The sequence below is a fragment of the Hermetia illucens genome, chromosome 1, assembly GCF_905115235.1.
Source record: "Hermetia illucens chromosome 1, iHerIll2.2.curated.20191125, whole genome shotgun sequence".
NCBI lineage: Eukaryota > Metazoa > Arthropoda > Insecta > Diptera > Stratiomyidae > Hermetia > Hermetia illucens.
In genome coordinates this window covers 94,408,005-94,427,540 of record NC_051849.1, presented here as the reverse complement: position 1 = coordinate 94,427,540, position 19,536 = coordinate 94,408,005, and positions in this window count along the sequence as shown.

Genomic DNA, 19,536 nt, shown 5'->3' with positions numbered 1-19,536 from the left:
TTGGCATCAAAAATTGTAAATAATCAAAGTGAGAAAATTTTTCGCTCACTTAGCAGTAAAGTGTCACAATTGCAAAATATCAACAAGTCGGAATACCGGAAGCTCGCGCTTCGGGTATAAAGGTTTTGTGTTATGTAAGAGACGCACATTTCTCTGTCCGTATATAGCTACAAATCCAACATAATCCTTCATATTTTTCCAAACTACGAGACATACGTACATATTAGAGCCATAGATATCATACTCACCCTAAACAAACAAACTGCCTATTACCTGCTATACACATATATGCACATATCTAAATTTATCGTACCCATATTTCCGATTTACGTCTTATATCTATCTGAATTAGGCACTAGCCGCAAAGTTCATTAGCACGCATTTATTATATACCTACATATACACATGTCTGGTTGCCAAATAACTAAAAAACTAAAACAAAATAATTGTCTGCGACCCAATTCATAAAAATTCATTTCGTTGTGGTATTGACGAATTGATATGTGATGATGACGTCATGCGGGTTGTAGAGTGCACGAAATTCACAAAAAATTGTAAAGTTTCACCCCCAATAACTTTGTTAATAATAGTTGGATTTTCTTCAAACTTGACCAAACTGTGCATTATATTCTTCGTTACACTCATGCCAAATTTTGTATTTCTGGGATGAACATAAGGGGGGTGCCGGGTAAATTTCTAAAATGTGGAAATATACTATTATTAACTTTATTTGTGCAGATATCGGAACCGGATATATTTTGAGGCCTAGATTTCGTAGAGATGCACCACTGTGATTTTTCCCAGATTTTTCGGTTGGATAGGTTCTGAGAACGAGACCTGTTACACTTTTTGTGGGTCATATTTTCAACCCTGACTCCCCTCTGTTTCATCTAATATCAAATATTGAACCAGATTCGAAAAGTACTAATTGAGACCTTTCATTTGATACCCTACTTGGCTACATTCTGTAAAAAAAAAATTTGCACCCTCCATTCACATGTACGGAGAGCCCCCCCTTAAACTTAACGCAAGATGGCGCCACTTACTGCATGTAAAGGGATCACCAGATTACATACTCTCACCAATTTTCGTGACAATCGGTCTAGCCGTTTCCGAATAAATCGGGTGTGACAGACAGACAGACAGACAGACAGACAGACAGACAGACAGACAGACAGACAGACAGACGGACAGACGGACAGACAGACACCGTCACCATTCTAATAAGGTTTTGTTTCACACAAAACCTTAAAAAAAGGGCACATTTCCTGGAATGTCACTATCACAAAAGATTGCCAAAGTAAAGAAAGTTCTCGCGCACTCATAGATATCGTAACACAATATCGTAATACTTCTTTCCGTGTTCTAAAATGCAACAGGATGGATTGGCATATTAGTTGGTTGTCAAATCTAATTCAAATATCATCGTTGCGTTCAGAAATTTAATGTGTAACAAAACTTAATATCTAGTCTAGTTGGTGTAGGTAGTCTAGTTTGGTCTTGAAATATTTATGGAAATTCAGAGAATGTTTAAACGGTGAGAAACAAAAATACTAAAAACAGAAATTCTATTTTCCAATAAAACATGTTCTGCCAGCTGTGAAACATTTGATGTCTTTTGTCTTTTTAGAAATAAAAGACTGTTACTTGGTTGTAATATGAGGTCCGGTGAACACATTATTGAATATCAATAAAGTTCAAATTGAGTCTAAATTTTATTTAGAAAAACACGTTTATATGGGAAAAAGAAAAGTGCTGTTTTTAGGGTTTTATCGGCAATTATTCGAATTTTTCTCACCTTTTAAACCTTCTCTAGACCTCCACGGACATTTCAAAACCAAGATAAGATAAATCCGTTCAGCCGTTCTCGAGTTTTAGCGAGACTAACGAACAGCAATTGATTTTTATATATAAGATTTATCAAAAGTAAAATGTTAGTGCAAAGCGTACGCTGGTATGTACTGTTAAACTATTTTCAATATTTTTATAAACAATCTTGGGTAGGTTTACTTCATTGTTTATTTTTCATCATCATCATCAACGGCGCAACAACCGGTATCCGGTCTAGGCCTGCCTTAATAAGGAACTCCAGACATCCCGGTTTTGCGCCGAGGTCCACCAATCCGATATCCTTAAAAGCTGTCTGGCGTCCTGAGCTACGCCATCGCTCCATCTTAGGCAGGGTCAGCCTCGTCTTGTTTTTCTACCATAGATATTGTCCCTCTAGATTTTCCAGACTGGATCATCCTCATCCATACGGATTAAGTGACCCGCGCACCGTAACCGATTGAGCCGGATTTTATCCATAACCAGACGGTCATGGTATCGCTCATAGATTCCGTCGTTATTTAGGCTACGGAATCGTCCATCCTCACGTAAAGGGCCAAAAATTCTTCGGAGGATTCTTCTCTTGAACGCGCCCAAGTGTTCGCAATTCTTCTTGCTAAGAACCCATTTCTCCGAGGAATACATGGGGACTGGCAAGATCATTGTCTTGTACAGTAAGAGCTTTGACCCTATGGTGAGACGTTCCGAGCGGAAAATTTTTTATAAGTTGAAATAGGCTCTGTTGGCTGACAATAACCGTGCGCGGATTTCCTCATCGTAGCTGTTATCGGTTGTGATTTTCGACCCTAGATAGGAGAAATTGTCAACGGTCTCAAAGTTGTATTCTTCTATCCCTATTCTTCCTGTTTGACCAGTGCGGTTTGATGTTGTTGGCTGGTTCATTTTCGGTGCTGACGTTGCCACCATATATTTTGTCTTGCCTTCATTGATGTGCAGCCCAAGATCTTAGTTCAACTGATAATGGCGAAGACACCGATGATGGCGGGGACGAACAAGCTGAGAGTTGACTTCCTCCAGTGGTGGAGCAGGTGGGGAATCTACGGGAGACGGTGAGTCTGCACAAAGTTCTTCATAAAATGAGTTAAAAATGAAATAATCAACCTTTCGGCTATTCATTGCATATCTGCGTTCAAAGCAACGATGCAGAGAAATCGTTGTAAACTTTATTACTTTGTTTTAGCTTTTGTGTAAAACAAAACATTATTAAAATCGGTTCACTGTCTGTATATCTGTCCGTCCGTTTATCTGTCTCAAAAACGGATATTCGTATTGATACGAAATTTGGTGAAAAGATTGGAGCTGTGAATCCCTTTCATTCTTCTACATGGAGAGGTAATTTTCTTTTTTTGACCGAATATAGTCATATCAATTGAAAGGTCTCTACTAGTAATTTCCCAAGCCTATATGCAGGTTTCCGAAAAGGACCCGTTCTGAGAAACTATTCAATCTGAAAATTATGAAAAAATATGGGGGTAATGCGCATTGTATCTAGCCTTCAAAATTCTCTCCATAACAGTATGTGTTTAAATAAAGTTAATAATTGTATGTTACCATATGTCTAGAGTCCTGGAAATCTCGGCAGATGTCGGATGCTGCTAGTACTAAGTGCTAAGCATTCAGGCTCGGATGGTCCTACTTACTTAAAAATAAAGAAAAACAGGTCGGGATACCGGAAACCGGGCGCTTCGGGTATAAAGGTCTTATGTTCATCTATGCCCGATTTTCCATTCGTACATAGCTAAGAATACAAAATACTCCGTCATATTTTGCCAAACGCAAAGATTCACATATGTATATACAAATCATTCACCCTAAATAAACAAACACTGTCTATTACCGCATGATGATGCATGCTTAATCGTATATACTATACGTGCATATCAAAATAGATCTAACGCATCTTCACGCATTTCCATTTTACTTCGTCGACAAAAGCACCTACCTAAATTAAAAACCGCTGACACCAGGTACACACATGTCTATTATATTGGTTACTACCCCCAAGCTTTACTAGCATATATATATTTATACACATGTCTACCTCGAGTAATTGACACTAATATGCAAATAATTAGAAACCAACCAAAATGGTGATGACGTCATAGACATATTAGGGTGCGATAAATTTACCTGAAATGCTAAACTTTGACCTTCTATAATTTTATTAATAATACATGAATTGCCTTTCAACTTTTCAGAATTATGTCCTATATTATCGTCTATGCTAATGTAAAATTTTGTACTCCTGGATTGAACTTAAGGGGGGATTTCCGCAAAATTTGAAAAATATAATAATATACTATTATCAACTTTATTTGTGCAGATTTCGGAATGGGATGTATTTCAAGGCCTAGATTTCATATAGTTTTATTCCTCTGAATGAAATAAAATCAGTTTTGAAAAGTACTAGTTGACCCTTTTCATTTGATACCTAACATGTGTTTTGTGAAAAAAATTATACCCTCTTTTCGCATGCATGGAGAGCTCCTTCAAAATTCAACACAGAATGGCGCCCTCTAGACAAATTTCGTAACAATCGGTTCAACACTTTCGGAGCAGATCAGGTGTGACAAACAGACATTGAACCGACTTTAATAAGGTTTTGTTTCACACAAAACCTTAAAAAGAGCTCTGGTGACGGTGGTAGGCCAATGGAAGAATCCGTCGCGAACTTCCTGCAACATCGAGTACGTATGCAGAATCGATTATTTCTGCATGGTTTGAACCAGACCATAATTTTTATTAGTATATTTTTTAGAAATTGACCCTTTTTAAGTTTAGCCTAGAATCATCAAGGCAGTAGCATAGGTTATACTATGGAGCATAATACTACCAAGTTTGATGGAAATACACTATTACTAAAAAATGTATAACAGATGAAAATTGTCCCTTTTGTACAAATTGATTGCAATCTAAGATTTTGCACGTCAGAGTCACACTAAAGTGAATAGTCTGACCAACTGGTGGAACATATCACCATCATCAACGGCATATCACCATCATCAACGGCACAACAATCGATATCCGGTCTAGGCTTACCTTAGTAAGCATCTCCCGACATCGCGGTTTTGCGCCGAGGTCTACCAAATCGATGTCCCTAAAAGCTGTCTGGTGTCCAGACCTACGCCATTGCTCCATCTCAGGCAGGATCTTTCAAGCTTACTTTTCCTACCGTTCATATTGCCCTTAGAGACTTTCCGGGTGGGATCATCCTCATCCATACGGATTAGGTGACCCGCCCTCCCACCGCAATCTCTTAAGCCTGATTTTATTCACAACCAGACGGCCGTGGTATCGCTTATATATTTAGTCGTTATCTAGGCTACGGGACCATCCTTTCTCATGTAGGAGGTCAAACATTTTTCGGAAGATTCTTCTCTCGGACGCGGCGTATTCTTACGTTTTTCTTGCTAAAAACTCAAGTCTCTGAGGAATACATGAGCACTGACAAGATCATAGTCTTATACAGTAAGAGCTTTGACCCTATGGTGAGACATTTCGAGCGAAATAGTTTTTGTAAGCTGAAATATGTTCTGTTGGCTGCTAACAACCGTGCGCGGATTTCAACGCCATAACTCTTTTTTTCGACCCTAGATAGGAGAAATTGTCAACGGTTTCAAAGTTTCGATGTTGTTCGTTCTTTCTGTTTTTAGGTTTTGGCGCTTACGTTGCCACCATGTACTTCGTTTTGCCTTCATTTGTGGCCAGCCTGAGATCTCCGCTTGCTCGATCTGGGTGAAGGTAGATTGAACATCGCGGGTTGTTCTTTACATAATGTCAATATCGTTAGTGTAGGCCATTAGTTGGGTGGATTTAAAGAGTATGGTGCCACTCGCGTTTTCCAGGTTTTATGCTCCATCGTGGGTACCAATTCACGTTTCGCCCTGGGACTTATGCTACCCTTCGACCACCATTGCACAGTAAGAGTTTGACTCTTTTGTAAGCTGAAATAAGTTCTGTGGGCAGCCAACAGTTATCGGTTATGATCTTCAACTCTAGATAGGAAAAATTAGCAGCATTCCCAAAGTTATACTCTCTTATCTTTATTGATCTTCTTTGACCAGTGCTTGAAGGACTTGGGTGGAACATGTGCCCACTCAAATATTCTTGCATAAGAAATACACAAAACTTGTCATAATTGAAGTTTTCAGCTTCCGGTTTTCCGAATTGGTGAACCCAATTCGGTAAACGACCTGAAACCCAGTTGAGAGGGGAGAAGGGAAGATTTGCTTCAGACTTTTATTATGGCTGGAAGTGAAAATCTTAGACCAAGCCTTCCGTACTTCGCACCAGCATTTCCCCGATGATATTAGTTTAGCTTCCAGAAAGCTTTCCGGGCTCTCGGAACAATACTGTCGATATTAAAATATGGCATTGTACCGTAGGGCATAGTAGTTGCCGTTATGGAACCGTCCACACCATTCGGCATCTTTTAACAGCATAAATCCTGGTTCTAAATAATAGTAAACGAAGATGCATCTGCGCATCTTCTTTCCTCTGTATGGCCCTTATAAATATTTCGGTCTGTATCATTTTCCATATCTCGTCATACCCGACTCAGGTCAAATGTTTTCTTTCACAACATGTCCCGTTGTTGAATAATAAACGAAGATGCATTTGCGCATCTTCGCTGCTCATAATGACCCTAATAAAAGATAATATAATCTGCGGATTTATAGCATTTTACGTAGATAAGAACCATATGTTAATATGTGTTATGTATTAGATAGTTTCATAGAAGATGAAGAACATATGTATATTATGTAAACAATTTTAAGGAAATATAAATACGAGGTGACCGAGAAGGACACTCTCGTTTCGATATGACATGAGTCTTGTTTCTATATCACAGTACGTACCAGTAGTACCAAAATAAACAACTGTGTAACAAATACACACCAAGTGTTGTTCTTTAACTGGTGCAACCCTGAGAAGAATTGTGTCAGGTGGTATTTAATTCCCCGTGCCGTCGTTCAATTGACTTCTCAATATGGGGAATCAGTGTGTGGTTGCAGCGACTCTTGTTGGAGTTATCCAATAGTTGCTACCACTTTTCTAGTGACTCCCGCTTTGCCGCTCTTCAGCCGTCTGTATTCTCTACATTCATTTTCCTTTTCCCGTACAGGTAACGCGCCTCACCTGCCAGAATATTCATCGGGACCATTGTTGCAGTAACAAACGGTACCCCGTATATGATTGTCCTGGAGTCATATGTACCCTCTTTCAATTGTTCTGCCTGTTAGTGTAGAACCAAAAGAAATCTCTCTTTTGTTCCGTTAGGGAAAGCTAAACCATCTCCAACGAACGCTCTAAGTACACTTCATCATATTCAAATTGTTTTGCGACGATCACCTGGGCACCCGGTTTAGCCGGAGTAATTTTTATCTACTACCAACTGACTCCATCGAAAGTATTTTACGGGTGCAACTTTTATTGGAGGATATCGTCTCCCGATTCAACTACGCTGAATAAGCTTGAAGGAGGTGAAACTACGACTGCCATAGACCATTCTTTTCTTGATTGGAGAAGCCCATTATAGATGGCCTAATCGGGGGTGTGATAATGGGCTGCTTATTGAGCTTCGGTTGTAAAACTAGTTTCTGATTATCCATGGAGTGGGAGTAGGGGGAGTGTTTTTCTCGGGGATCCCAGATAGTTGCCTTGATCGTCACTTTATCTTTTATTTCAGTTCTAGAATCAAATCTCCTTTTTGGGAACCCCTGATTCAGGTATAACTCTCCAACCATTTGGAAATGATGATCAATTTGGGCAGTAATCTACTTGTGCCATTTTCCCCTTGAACCAATCTTAGTTCACGTTCCCACGGTATCGTTCTGGGGCTTTGCCTTTCCCTTGAGTTCATTGAATCAAGCTTGTCCACAATTTTTGTTATTTTGTTGAGCTTTTCCTTTTCCAGAAAGATGCCTTTTTGTCTTTTAGCGCTCTGCTTAATTGATCTCTACTCCTCTTTCCGAGTTTACTGCGCTTTGCGGTTTGGGGGAGGGGTCATTGTATTGCTTCAGCGACGTTTGATTTATTTAGGACACTTTTTTCGTATATTATTTTTCCTTCGAGCAGCCCAAAAGACAATTCAACCGTTTTTGAATACCATTGCTTCCCAACCGATGCACTGGGAGCTGATAAATACCTAGTCTGTGAGGTATTTTTTTGTGTGTTTACATTTCTTTCTCTAGACCATTCATAGTATTAGATGAAGCGGTAGCCAAGTAATTCACCACGGGAGCACTGTACCTGTGGGAAATCCGCGAGTGGGAGTCTGCTTGTCCATTGGCCAAAAGCCGCCGGCACTGGGGTTCAAACGTAAAAGACCGAAAGATTCAAATCAGGTCTATTGGGAGGCCAGAATTCCTTGGATCAATACATGTTCACGTTATCTGAAAGCCAATTCCGAACACAGGTTCACACATCTGATTCGTCTGATTCTGATTCTGATTCGTCCCGCTGCAATTCGCTCAGCGCTTTAATGCATTATCGGCAGCTCAATGGGTGTCAGTGCTTAAACTTCTTGACGCCTCTCATTATTTGCTTGTTGCATCTTCGTGCCACCATGTGCAATTCTGAATATCAGTCATCACCTCCCTCTGAGGCTTAAAGGTCCCAAGTTCATAAGACTTTGTATATCCTTCATGCCTTACATCCATTGAACTGGTACTTAGGTAAATAGTCAAAGTATTCGCCGTTTGGTGTAAAAGGCGAGTGAAGCTGATTAAATTTGTCGGATAGTACTACGCGAAATTATTTTGCAGTCGACATGTCAATGGCGCCTCAGGTAGGTTACCGAAAATGATTTTCGCTTAGTTCCTGGTATACGCATTCTCTTTGACAAGGTGTGTGACTAATTTTAGTGAAAGTTTGGGTGATATAGACTAGAGGCAATTTAAAGTCACTATGTTTTGATACTTTGGAATCATAAGAGCAATTATCCAGAAAGAGAAAAGAGGTCCGAAAATTCTTCAACCTGTCGTAACAGACCGACAGCTAGCGGAAGTACAAAGACGTATCGCCGGTATACACAATGCGCTTAGAGAAACAAGGCGAACTACCTAGCAAATTCTGTAAAGAGATTGCACAAACCGCCTAAGCATCCGAGAAGACTGTAGCCAAGGACCGAGGAATATCCTCTGGATGCCTCACATTTACAAAGAATAAGGATGATCTGGTGCATTTACTTTTCAAAATTCACTTCTCGGCGTTCTATCTTACGGCGGAGAACATTAACATTTTGTCCGATAACCCAATAACATGGGAAAGGAAAATTGGTTGATAGCAAAAGAGGTACGGCCGAAAGTTGGAGGAAGATGGACAGTGACAACTTTTAAAGCGCTGAAATCACCCGGAGTGGATGGTGTCTTCCCAGGGATAAAGGACATTATCGCCTTGGTCAAAGGGTAGTATAGGTCCCAGGGCGAAACGTGGATTGGTACCCACGATGGAGCATAAAACCTGCTGAACCAACACCAACAGCTCTACTACCAAACCCTATCTCCACCTCCACGTCGTGACCGCTGGGAGCTCTTCCTTAACGAAAAGCTGCAAACGGAGAAGGATGAAGGCGAGTCTCCCGCACCTAAAAACGGGACAAATTGTACCAACTGGTCCTCTAGGTTGGGAGTTGGGTAGGGCTAACAACCCTACACGGAAAACAACTTGTTACGAATCCACAACAGGAGCCTCGGACTGGACGGATTACACAACGACGAACCCGGCAACGACAAAGGAATAACGATTTGCGCATTTTTTCATGGAACGTGCGCTCCCTGTACAGGGATGAAGCTGATGAGCAGCTAGCCGATACTCTGTTCCAATATAGGGTTGATGTAACAGCGTTACAAGAGATGCGATGGACAGGGACCGGTTTCCTGGAGAAGAGCCACTACACCATATATTATAGCGGTCATCCAGTAAACCATGTGCTCGGAGTAGGTTTCTTAGTCAGCCAAAAAATGAAACCTGCTGTTATCGGCTTCGAAAACATAAGCGAACGGCATATGCACTCTGCGCTTCCGAGGCAAGTTTACAAATATAAGCCTCATTAACGTTCACGCCCCTACAGAGGAGACTGCAGAGTCGGAGAAGGATACCTTCTACGAGGCAGTAGAACGAACCCTCGAAGCCTGTCCCAGAGATGATATCAACATCATACTTGGGGAGTTTAACAGCCAAGTAGGGAAGGAACCCATATTCAGGCGATACGTTGGCTCCCATAGCTTACACGAAAATACAAATGATAACGGACGGCGGATTATTCAATTAACAGTGTCACACGAAATGGTTGTTGGAAGTACCCGGTTTGCGCGGAAAGCGGTCCACAGACACAAACATAGACGGGACCACTTTCAACCAAATTGACCACATGTTGATCGAACGCTGCCACCTCTCAGCCTTGATGAATGTCAGAACATATAGGGGGGCCAATATAGACTCGGATCACTATCTGGTTGGCATGGTGCTCCGAGCACCTAGAATCCCCTCTGACAATCAGGTGAGAGTGAATACTGAAGCCATCCACAATACAACCTTCCGCGATACCTATAAGAGGGAAATGGATGCTGCAATAACCGCAGTCTACAGAGGACCTCGAGATGAAGCATCAACAAATGATCTTCACAACCATCTGAAGAACGTTATCATGGATACGGCCACAAACATACTTGGCCCCAGCTGCAAAAGGAGTCGGAACGGCTGGTTTGACGATGAATGTAAGGTAGCAACGGAACGGAAGAATGCCGCATACCGAGTAATGTTGAATTCTCAAAGAACGCGGGCACGCGCAGAGATTTATCACGAACTCCGTCGAGCGGAGAAGCGACTTCACAGACTGAAAAAGGAAGCCTGGGAGAACCAACAAGTCTGTGAACTAGAAAAGTACAGGGAGCAACCGCACCAGGCGCCTAAGGTTTACCAACAAGTCAACAGGATGAAGCCTTATACACGTCGATGCTCATCCTGCCGACACAAAGAGGGAAATCTGATTTCCGACAGAATGGGCATATTAGAGCGATGGGTTGGGTACTTTGATGAGCTACTGAATCACCAAAACATCGGCGAGTTGGAGGTCCCGCCAACTGAAGACGACGGACAAATACTACCACCACCAAGTTTAGGAGAAACAGTCCGCGAAATTCATCGGCTAAAAAATCATAAGTCGCCAGGAGCCGATGGAATTACTGCCGAATGGATTAAATATGGAGGCGACCAGTTACACCAAGTGGTTCATCAACTTGTGCTCAAGGTATGGGAAAGCGAATCAATGCCTGACGATTGGCAACGAGGCATTGTCTGTCTCACACAGTGCGGCAATTATAGAGGTATCACGTTACTGAGTACTATCTATAAGATATTCTCCGCTATCTTGCTAGGCCGGATACGCCCAGAAAATCATTGGCCCATTCCAAAGAGGCTTCACTCTAGGCAAACCAGCAACAGATCAAATTTTCTCTGTGCAGCAACCGATGGAAAAACTGTTGCAATATGGACAACAGTTGCACCATCTGTTCATCGTCTTTAAAGCCGCCTATGATAGCATAGCCAGGGTAAAATTGCACACGGCCATGAGAGAATTCGGTATCCCGACGAAATTAATAAGACTGACTAGGCTGACCCTGACCCTCGCACATTGGTCAGGGTTAGCTAGATAAAAGCAGCATGATCACTCTCAAGACCATCCGACATCAACAACGGTCTACGACAAGGGGATGCGCTATCATGCGTCCTCTTTAACCTGGCCCTCGAGAAAGTGATCCGAGATGCTGAGGTAAATGCAAGAGGTACGATCCTCTTCAAGTCCACCCAACTACTGGCCTATGCTGACGATATCGACATCATGGGAAGAACCACCCGAGATGTACAAACTGCCTTCAGCCAGATCGAGCAGGCGGCGCGAGATCTTGGGTTGCACATCAATGAAGGCAAGACAGGCCAAGACCGGATACCGGTTGTTGCGCCGTTGATGATGATGATCGCTTGGGGCACATACCAACAGAATAAAGGCGGACAAAGTGGCCTTCATTCCGAAAGCGGACCTTTAAATCTTTCAGATCAATTTAGCTTACATCATTTGTAGTGAAAGGAGTACAGAAGGTCTAAGTCAACTGCATTGGAGCTAACACTGAAACCCAAATCCCTGAAAACATGCTTACTGAGCAGAATGATCAACCGAAACTGCGCTGTACTAGCTGGCGCGTATATTACGCGATATAACAGACACCAAGGAGTAATCCTGTGTGTGCTTTTGGATGTTCAAACTGCTTTCGGCAACATATCGTACGCAGTAATACAGAATGTCCTCTCCTCCTCTCTCTCATTTTAGACGTGCAAGACAGATAATTAGGAGTACCAAAAGGTAAGAATTCTATTGTCGACGACGATATTTTATTTACCTGTAGGGGTAAATATGAAAAATCGTATTTGGCAGGATCCAACGGCAATTGTAGTAAGCGTGATAGGGCCATTAACTAGAAAGCACAAGCATAATCTCTTGAGAACCAGTAAGCTATATGAACTACAAGGTAAGCATGAAGCAAAAATCAAGTAAGTTGAAATTACACTAGACCAGAAGCTAGTGTCTCGGTATCATATGCAGGAAATCTAAGACGGCATCGATGAGTTGAATATATTCTGCGAGTGTAAGGCGAACGGTCGCCTAAAGGACAAGAAACTCTGGGTCAGTACAACAGTCAAGGAGTTACATCACAGAAATGGTTTGCGTGTGTAGCACTGGCACATTTGAGAACATGCCTCGGAAATCCTTTCGGGGTTCGCTTTCCTTCATCTTACCATACTGCTGCAGGGAAGGATGGTAGTCTTCAGAATGACCCTAGTGAGGTGGAAATTTGCTAAATTTAAAAAAGATTGTTATTCTTTTTAGGGTAAGGGACGAGCTTTCTAGAAAAGGAGCAGAAACACCGTTGTATGTAACAAAACCCTTCTACGGAATCGGGAAGAGTTCATGAGAATGACAATAAGGAAGAAAGAGGAACGGTAGAGCGAACTATATTGGGCGAGTTTATCAGAATTGGAGCAGTTCACGGTGTTCATGAAAATATATGAACCGAAGCGCTCACAGAATCATGATGCGAATATCTATCCGCCATTATAGGCTAAACTATCGCCGGGGGGAAGCTAGCTGTTGATACTGTCTGCATTTCCTGTGGCGACAGTATTGCAGTTCACTTTAAATTTCGTAAAGATGACCTAGTGGTCGTGATGGGAATGCTAATTTGGGCTCAGTTGCTTCTTGCTCAAACCTGTAATGGGGAAGTACGGTCTTAGTGACCGTAACAACAACGATATGTGAATTTTTGAAAACAGGTGATAATAATCCATTTTGTTTATATTTTCTCTGGGGCATTATATATGCGTAGTAAAGCACTTAGCATCGACCCCTTGGTATCCCCCTGTGACGATGTTCTCTTCTCAGGATCCATCACTTAGTACCAAAGAGCCTTCACCCAAAGATAATTCTCTACTACCTTTTCTAAGTACCTTGAAAAAGGTATTTTAACCAAGAAGTCTTTGATTTGTTTTCATTTTTAAGGTTAGGTTTTATTAAAATCGGTTTATTGTCTGTCTGCCTTTTTTTTTAAGGAGGTGGAAATCTTCAAAAGACTCTGGCCTGGGCACGCCAGAGTGTGGGATTTTTACCCACTAAAGCCACCCCCGACTCCCCCCCTACTCCGTGGAACTACCTCTAGGTATTACATCACGGGGCGGCGTTAGCTTACTTTAGCTAGGTCTCCTTCCGTCTACCCTCGGGGTTCGTAACCGCGCCTTCCTCACTTCTTCTGCTTTTCGCAGTTTTCCTTGGATTACAGCAATCATGGAATGGATCGCATCCCAATCTTCTTGGCAGGTTACCATTCTCCGGACAAAATTTTCCGGTGATAGCACTTCACCTAGAGTTTCCTCTAGGGCCCTCCTTTCTTCCACGAACCTAGGACGCTAGAAGAAAACGTGCGCTGGGTCCTCTGGGACCCGGTCGCAGTTTGGACAATTAGGCGAGGTGTCCAATTTAAACCTGTACAGGTATTGACCGTATCCTCCATGGCCGGTGAAATACTGGGTGAGATTATAATTGATCTCGTCATGCTTTCTTTCCAGCCACTCCCCGATGGAAGGGATCAACCTGTAAGTTCAACGACCCTTTTCTGACTGGCCCCATCGCTGTTGTCTTCTGCTTATGGATCTCTCCCTTTCGGCTTTCGGCCATCTGTCTTTTTTTTTGTTTTTGAGGATGTGGAAATCTTCAAAAGACACTGGTCTGGACACACCAGCGTGTGGGATTTTTACGAATTTAAGGAGGGTCCCCATACATGCAAAAGGCGGGTGTAACTTTTTTTTCCAAATGTAGTCATGTGGGGTATCAAATGAAATGTCTCGGTTAGTACTTTTCGAATCCGGTCTTAGTTTTGGCATTTATTGAAAAGATGGGGAGTGCAGGGGGTTGAAAATGATCATTTCTTTAAGGGGGCCATTCTCAGAAACTACTCAACCGAAAAATCTGAAAAAAATCAGGAGGCTGCCACTATATGGTACCTGGGTTCAGAAATATCTTCCATACCGATATCTGTTCAAATAAAGTTAATAATAGTATATAACTATAATTTGTGTAATTGGCTGGAAGCTCCCTTAAATTAATCCTAGCACCACGAAATTTCGCTGTGATATAGGCTATAATGAAGTATGATCTTGCCAAGTTTGGTGGAAATGGCACTATTACTAACAAAGTTATAATACGTCAAAGTTGTTGTTTCTTTGAAAATTGAACTAAGAATGTCAATATCAGCTTCCGGTTTACCAACTTGTTTTAATACACCACAATATCTTTCAAAGTTTATTGTGCCAGGTTTATTGGGTGTTCGGTGTAGTTCGCACGCTAAGACCTTTACTTTTTCTGTTAATTTCTTAGTCTTTGTTTCGTTCGGATTAGGGGTTCGTTTTTCTAAATCGGATATTCTATATTTCTCGGTCATTGCCTTGGTTTCAAAAGAGTCCAGATGTTCTCTTATTAACAGACGATACATCGAGCCATATGCTCGTCAGCCCAAATTCTACGTCCATACTTTCTTTCATATCGATCGTGGATGCTCTAATTTCGGATGCTTCTTATGCCACTGGTTCAACGCAAATTTTTCGTCTCCATTATCGGCGGCCGGGCAGCCCTCGAAATCTCGAAACTACTATAGATTTTGGATTTGAGACATTCGTTTATGTGTCGATCGCAAAAAATGTCACTTATGCACTTCATCCAGGTTATGCTGGTATGCGAAGTAATTCTGTCACTAGCAGATAGTACCTATCTGAGGAACTTAAATTACATAATTCTCGGCATCAGGGGGAATGTGTTGCATAAGAAGAAAATTCTACATTTCGACAAGTCGCTTCAGATCAACTTTGTTATAAGACGATAGGAAACATTTGCATTGTGCAATGTGTAGATTGCTGTATGGCAATGCTGGAAATGCAAAAATTAAGAAGAGTGGCAGGAACGCGCTTCCTAGAAGAATACGAACAAAAATATAGAGCGGCTGTGAGGAGCAGCACAGCAACTGTATATCTGCACTTCTCTCATTTTCACCCTTGCAAATCCACTCCCATAATCATGACTTACTTTAGGACCTTTTCTCCGCGCGATTATAACACTTCGGCATTTTTTGGTCTCCCATTTATATACCACTCTTTAATGGCGATATGGTGTACGAGGTATATATGAGAAGCTATTGCATCGACGAATAATAAGTCGGAAGAAGCCGATGGAATTACAGCCGAATTCTTGATATATGGAGCTGACCAGCTAAACCAAGCGGTTCATCAACTAATACTCAAGATGGGGTTCAGCGAATCAACGCCTGACGATTGGCAATGATTATCTGCCTCATACATAAAAAGGGGGATACCACGCAGTGCATCAATTGTAGAGGTATCACGTTGCTGAGTACCATCTATAGACTATTCTCCGCTATCTTGCTAAGCCGGATAGCCTCACACTCCCAAAACATCATTAGCTTATACCGAAAGGGCTTTACCCCTCTGAGGCAAGCGCTGGAAAAACTGTTAGAATATGGTCCCTAGTTGCACCATCTTTCCATCGACTTTAAGGCCGCCTATGACAGTATAGCCACGGTAAAGTTATACACGGCCATGAGAGAATTCGGTATCCCGACGAAATTGATAAGGCCGATTAAACCGACACTGACCAGTGTGTGAGACCAGATAAAAGCAGCAGGATCACTCTCAAGACCATTCGACATCAACAACGGTCTACGACAAGGGGATGCCTTATCATGCGTCCTTATGTGATTCGTAAAGCTGTGGTAAATGCAAGAGGTACGATCCTCTTTAAGTCCACCCAACTATTGGCGTATGCTGACGATATCGACATCATGGGAAGAACCACCCGAGATGTACAGTCTACCAACTTATCCAGATCGAGCAGGCGGCGTGAGATTTTGGTCTGTACATCAATGAAGGCAAGACAATAACGTCAGCACCAAAAACCAACCAACCAACAATATCGAATCGCCCTGGTCAAACGAAAACAATAAAGATAGGAGACTACCGCTTTGAGACCGTTGATAATTTCTCCTATCTAGGGTCGAAAATCACAACCAGTAATAGCTACGACGATGAAGTCGGCGCACGGTCGTTGGCAGCTAACAGAGCCTATTTCAGCTTATAAAAACTGTTTCACTCGAACCGTCTCACCGTAGGCTCTAAGCTCTTACTGTACAAGACAATGATTTTGCCAGTCCTTATGTGTTCCTCGAAGACTTAGGTTCTTAGAAACAAAAAAAAAAAACTGCGAACTCTTGGCCGCGTTCGCGAGAAGAATCCTTTGAGGAATTTTTGGCCTCCTACATGAGGATTGATGATTCCGTAGTCTACAAAACGACGAAATCTATGAGCGATACCACGACCGTCTGGTCGTGGATAAAATCTGGCTCAACAGGTTGCGGTGTGGGCTGGTCAGCTAATCCGTATGGATGAGGATGATGCAGTCCTTATGGGGGAAATATCTATGGTAGAAAAGGAAGACGAGGCAGACCCTTCCTGAGATGGAGCGATGGCGTAGGTCAGGACGCCAGCGCAAAATCGGGTTGTTTGGAGTTCCTTACTGAGGCAGACCTAGATCGGATACCGGTTGTTGCGCCGTTGATGATGATGATGATTGCACCGACTCGCCATATAGTTTCGTCATAATCGTTTTCGTTGATCAGGAGCTAGTTTTCTTGTCCTCCCAATATCTTTTGCACACAAAAGTTTCGGTGGAGGATGAAGGTAATTAGGTAGGATGCTGGAAAAGACATTTCATTTAGCCGTTACTAAAATATTAAGACCATGAGGAATAAAGTTAAAGATATTAGTTCCTTGTATATAATGAAAAAATGTCTTTTCGATGAAATTGACAGTGTCTCCCTGAAAACTGACTAGTGGTATGTTATTGTATTGTATCTATTATCGGATTGGAAATTTCCTTCATGTCAGGAATCCACTGAAGTCGGAAAATTCTTCTTTTTCTGAGCGTTAAGTAATTTCTAAACCGTATGTATATTGTCCCCCGTTACTAATTTCTACTAAGAACACTACAACGTCGGAGTACCCTCAATAAAGCTCGACAATTGTTAGAAACGATCTACATTGTCATGAGAAAAATGTCCATTCGCTGTAAAGCAATGTGCATTTTAGTGTTCGCGGCTATATCTACGCATGAATGAACTAACACGAGTCCAAGACCTTCCTCTAATTTAATCTCTTCTTTGTCAAAAGTTGCCGAAATATTGCGCAACTATGTTCAGTCGTAAACAATACAATTGTTATTTAAGCTCAGGAGGTCAATAGACTCAAGCTGTTCATTTAAAATGGACTTTGTGTACTTGCAGATGTTATTATGTCTCCATAATATCATAATATCAGAAAATACGAATGCATATTCGGATGTAAAACAAGTTCCCAAGCATACATCTGCTCAACGGTCAAGCTAGATGTCACGAGATACCGTAGAATGGAAGGTTTGGTAATGGCAGAAAGTTTTAATGAAGATCACTGATCCTCAGTATTCTAGTACGAATGCACTTTGCACTTGACACCAGCTAGTGGCGCTGGAGGAGCGTTCTAGACTAGCGTGTGAATAACTGGTTCACTAGAAACGGGAGTGCTGGTTCCATTCTTTACACTTCTAATTTCGAAATGGTAAAGTACATTGACTTCAGTTTTAATTGAAGCAAATGTTTCAAATCCAAAAACATTCATTCTTTGCACTCTAACGGTTGCAGCCAAGAAAACATTTAAGATGACCTACTCTAAACAAGCGAGTAGCTTACTCGACTCTAATTCCGATACCATCTTCCCGATATGAACCAGATTATGATCTCCAACAGGATCAAGTTCAAGTTCGCAGGCGTGCGGAGACTGCTCAACTGAAAGTGCAAGTAAACTAGTCTACCACTTGCATAATATGGAATTTGATTCGCGATCTTCGGAACAGGTAAACCATTTAGAGAGTTAAGCGTTTTTTAATCTGATCGATGAGGACAGCTTATTGCCTTTGAGTCATTTTAATTGTAACTGATTGGCTAATTCCGGTGGCGGGTTTTAGCATGTGTTGACGGTAATAGCAGCCAGCGGCTACTGAGTAAATAAGTACATATCTACATTAGAACGTGAATATTTCAGAATCACAACATATTCTCATTGAGGAAAAAAACATCACCTATTAGTCAAATTAAGATTTCACTAGTGGATACTCCTTGAATAAATACCCCATTTTGGTATTCAGAGGAAAAAGACCGAATGTTTGACGAATTGACGAACAAATTCTGAATGGGGAATTCCAGCAAAAAATAATGCAAGTTATTGAAATAATAATAATAATAATCGTTGGCGCAACAATCCATATTGGATCAGGGCCTTGAAGTGTGTTAGAGCACTTCATTCAAGACCGTAACGGTACACTAGGAGGCAATGTGGTCAGCATTGCGCTCGCCCGAGATTATTACCCTGATTTGACTCAGGTACTCATTCACAGCTGAGTCGACTGGTATCCGACGTCAAATCACGATGCAAATTCCACTGCCACCAGTGAGATTTGAACCGCGACCTTCCGTATGACAGCCTAGTGCTCTAACCACTGAGCTATCCGGACTACTTTTGCTTAAACTACATTTTAGTCATAAAATTGAAAAGGCAACATGGGAAAGAAGAAGGGGTACTCCATGCACCACTGTGTTTAAAAAGTATAGTTAATGTTATCATAAAGTGAAACATCTTTATTCATTCAACTGTTGCATATGTCCTTTTGTCCGGTTTGTTCATATTTGCCAAAAATAAAGACTAAGCTCTCCTGACTGATCATTCCCAAGTGAAGACAGTTGTGGGACGTGCTAGCCCGCTATATTAGACTTGATATCCTCTCATCTGGACAACAGCAGATCGAAGAGAAATTCCTTGATTGAATTTGATGTTGGTAGAAATGTGAGGCGGGACTTGATAACTAGCACGCCGTGCTATGAACTGCTTTCAGACCACTCGTTTATCATTATACCACTTGCAAGAGTGCCTCCTATAATAAGCAATACAATCGTTTGAATTGCCGTAAGTATTCAAACGGTCATTTGCAAACCATTACTCCTTTGAAAACCAGAGGCTTAATAAACAAAGCTCTGTTGTAAT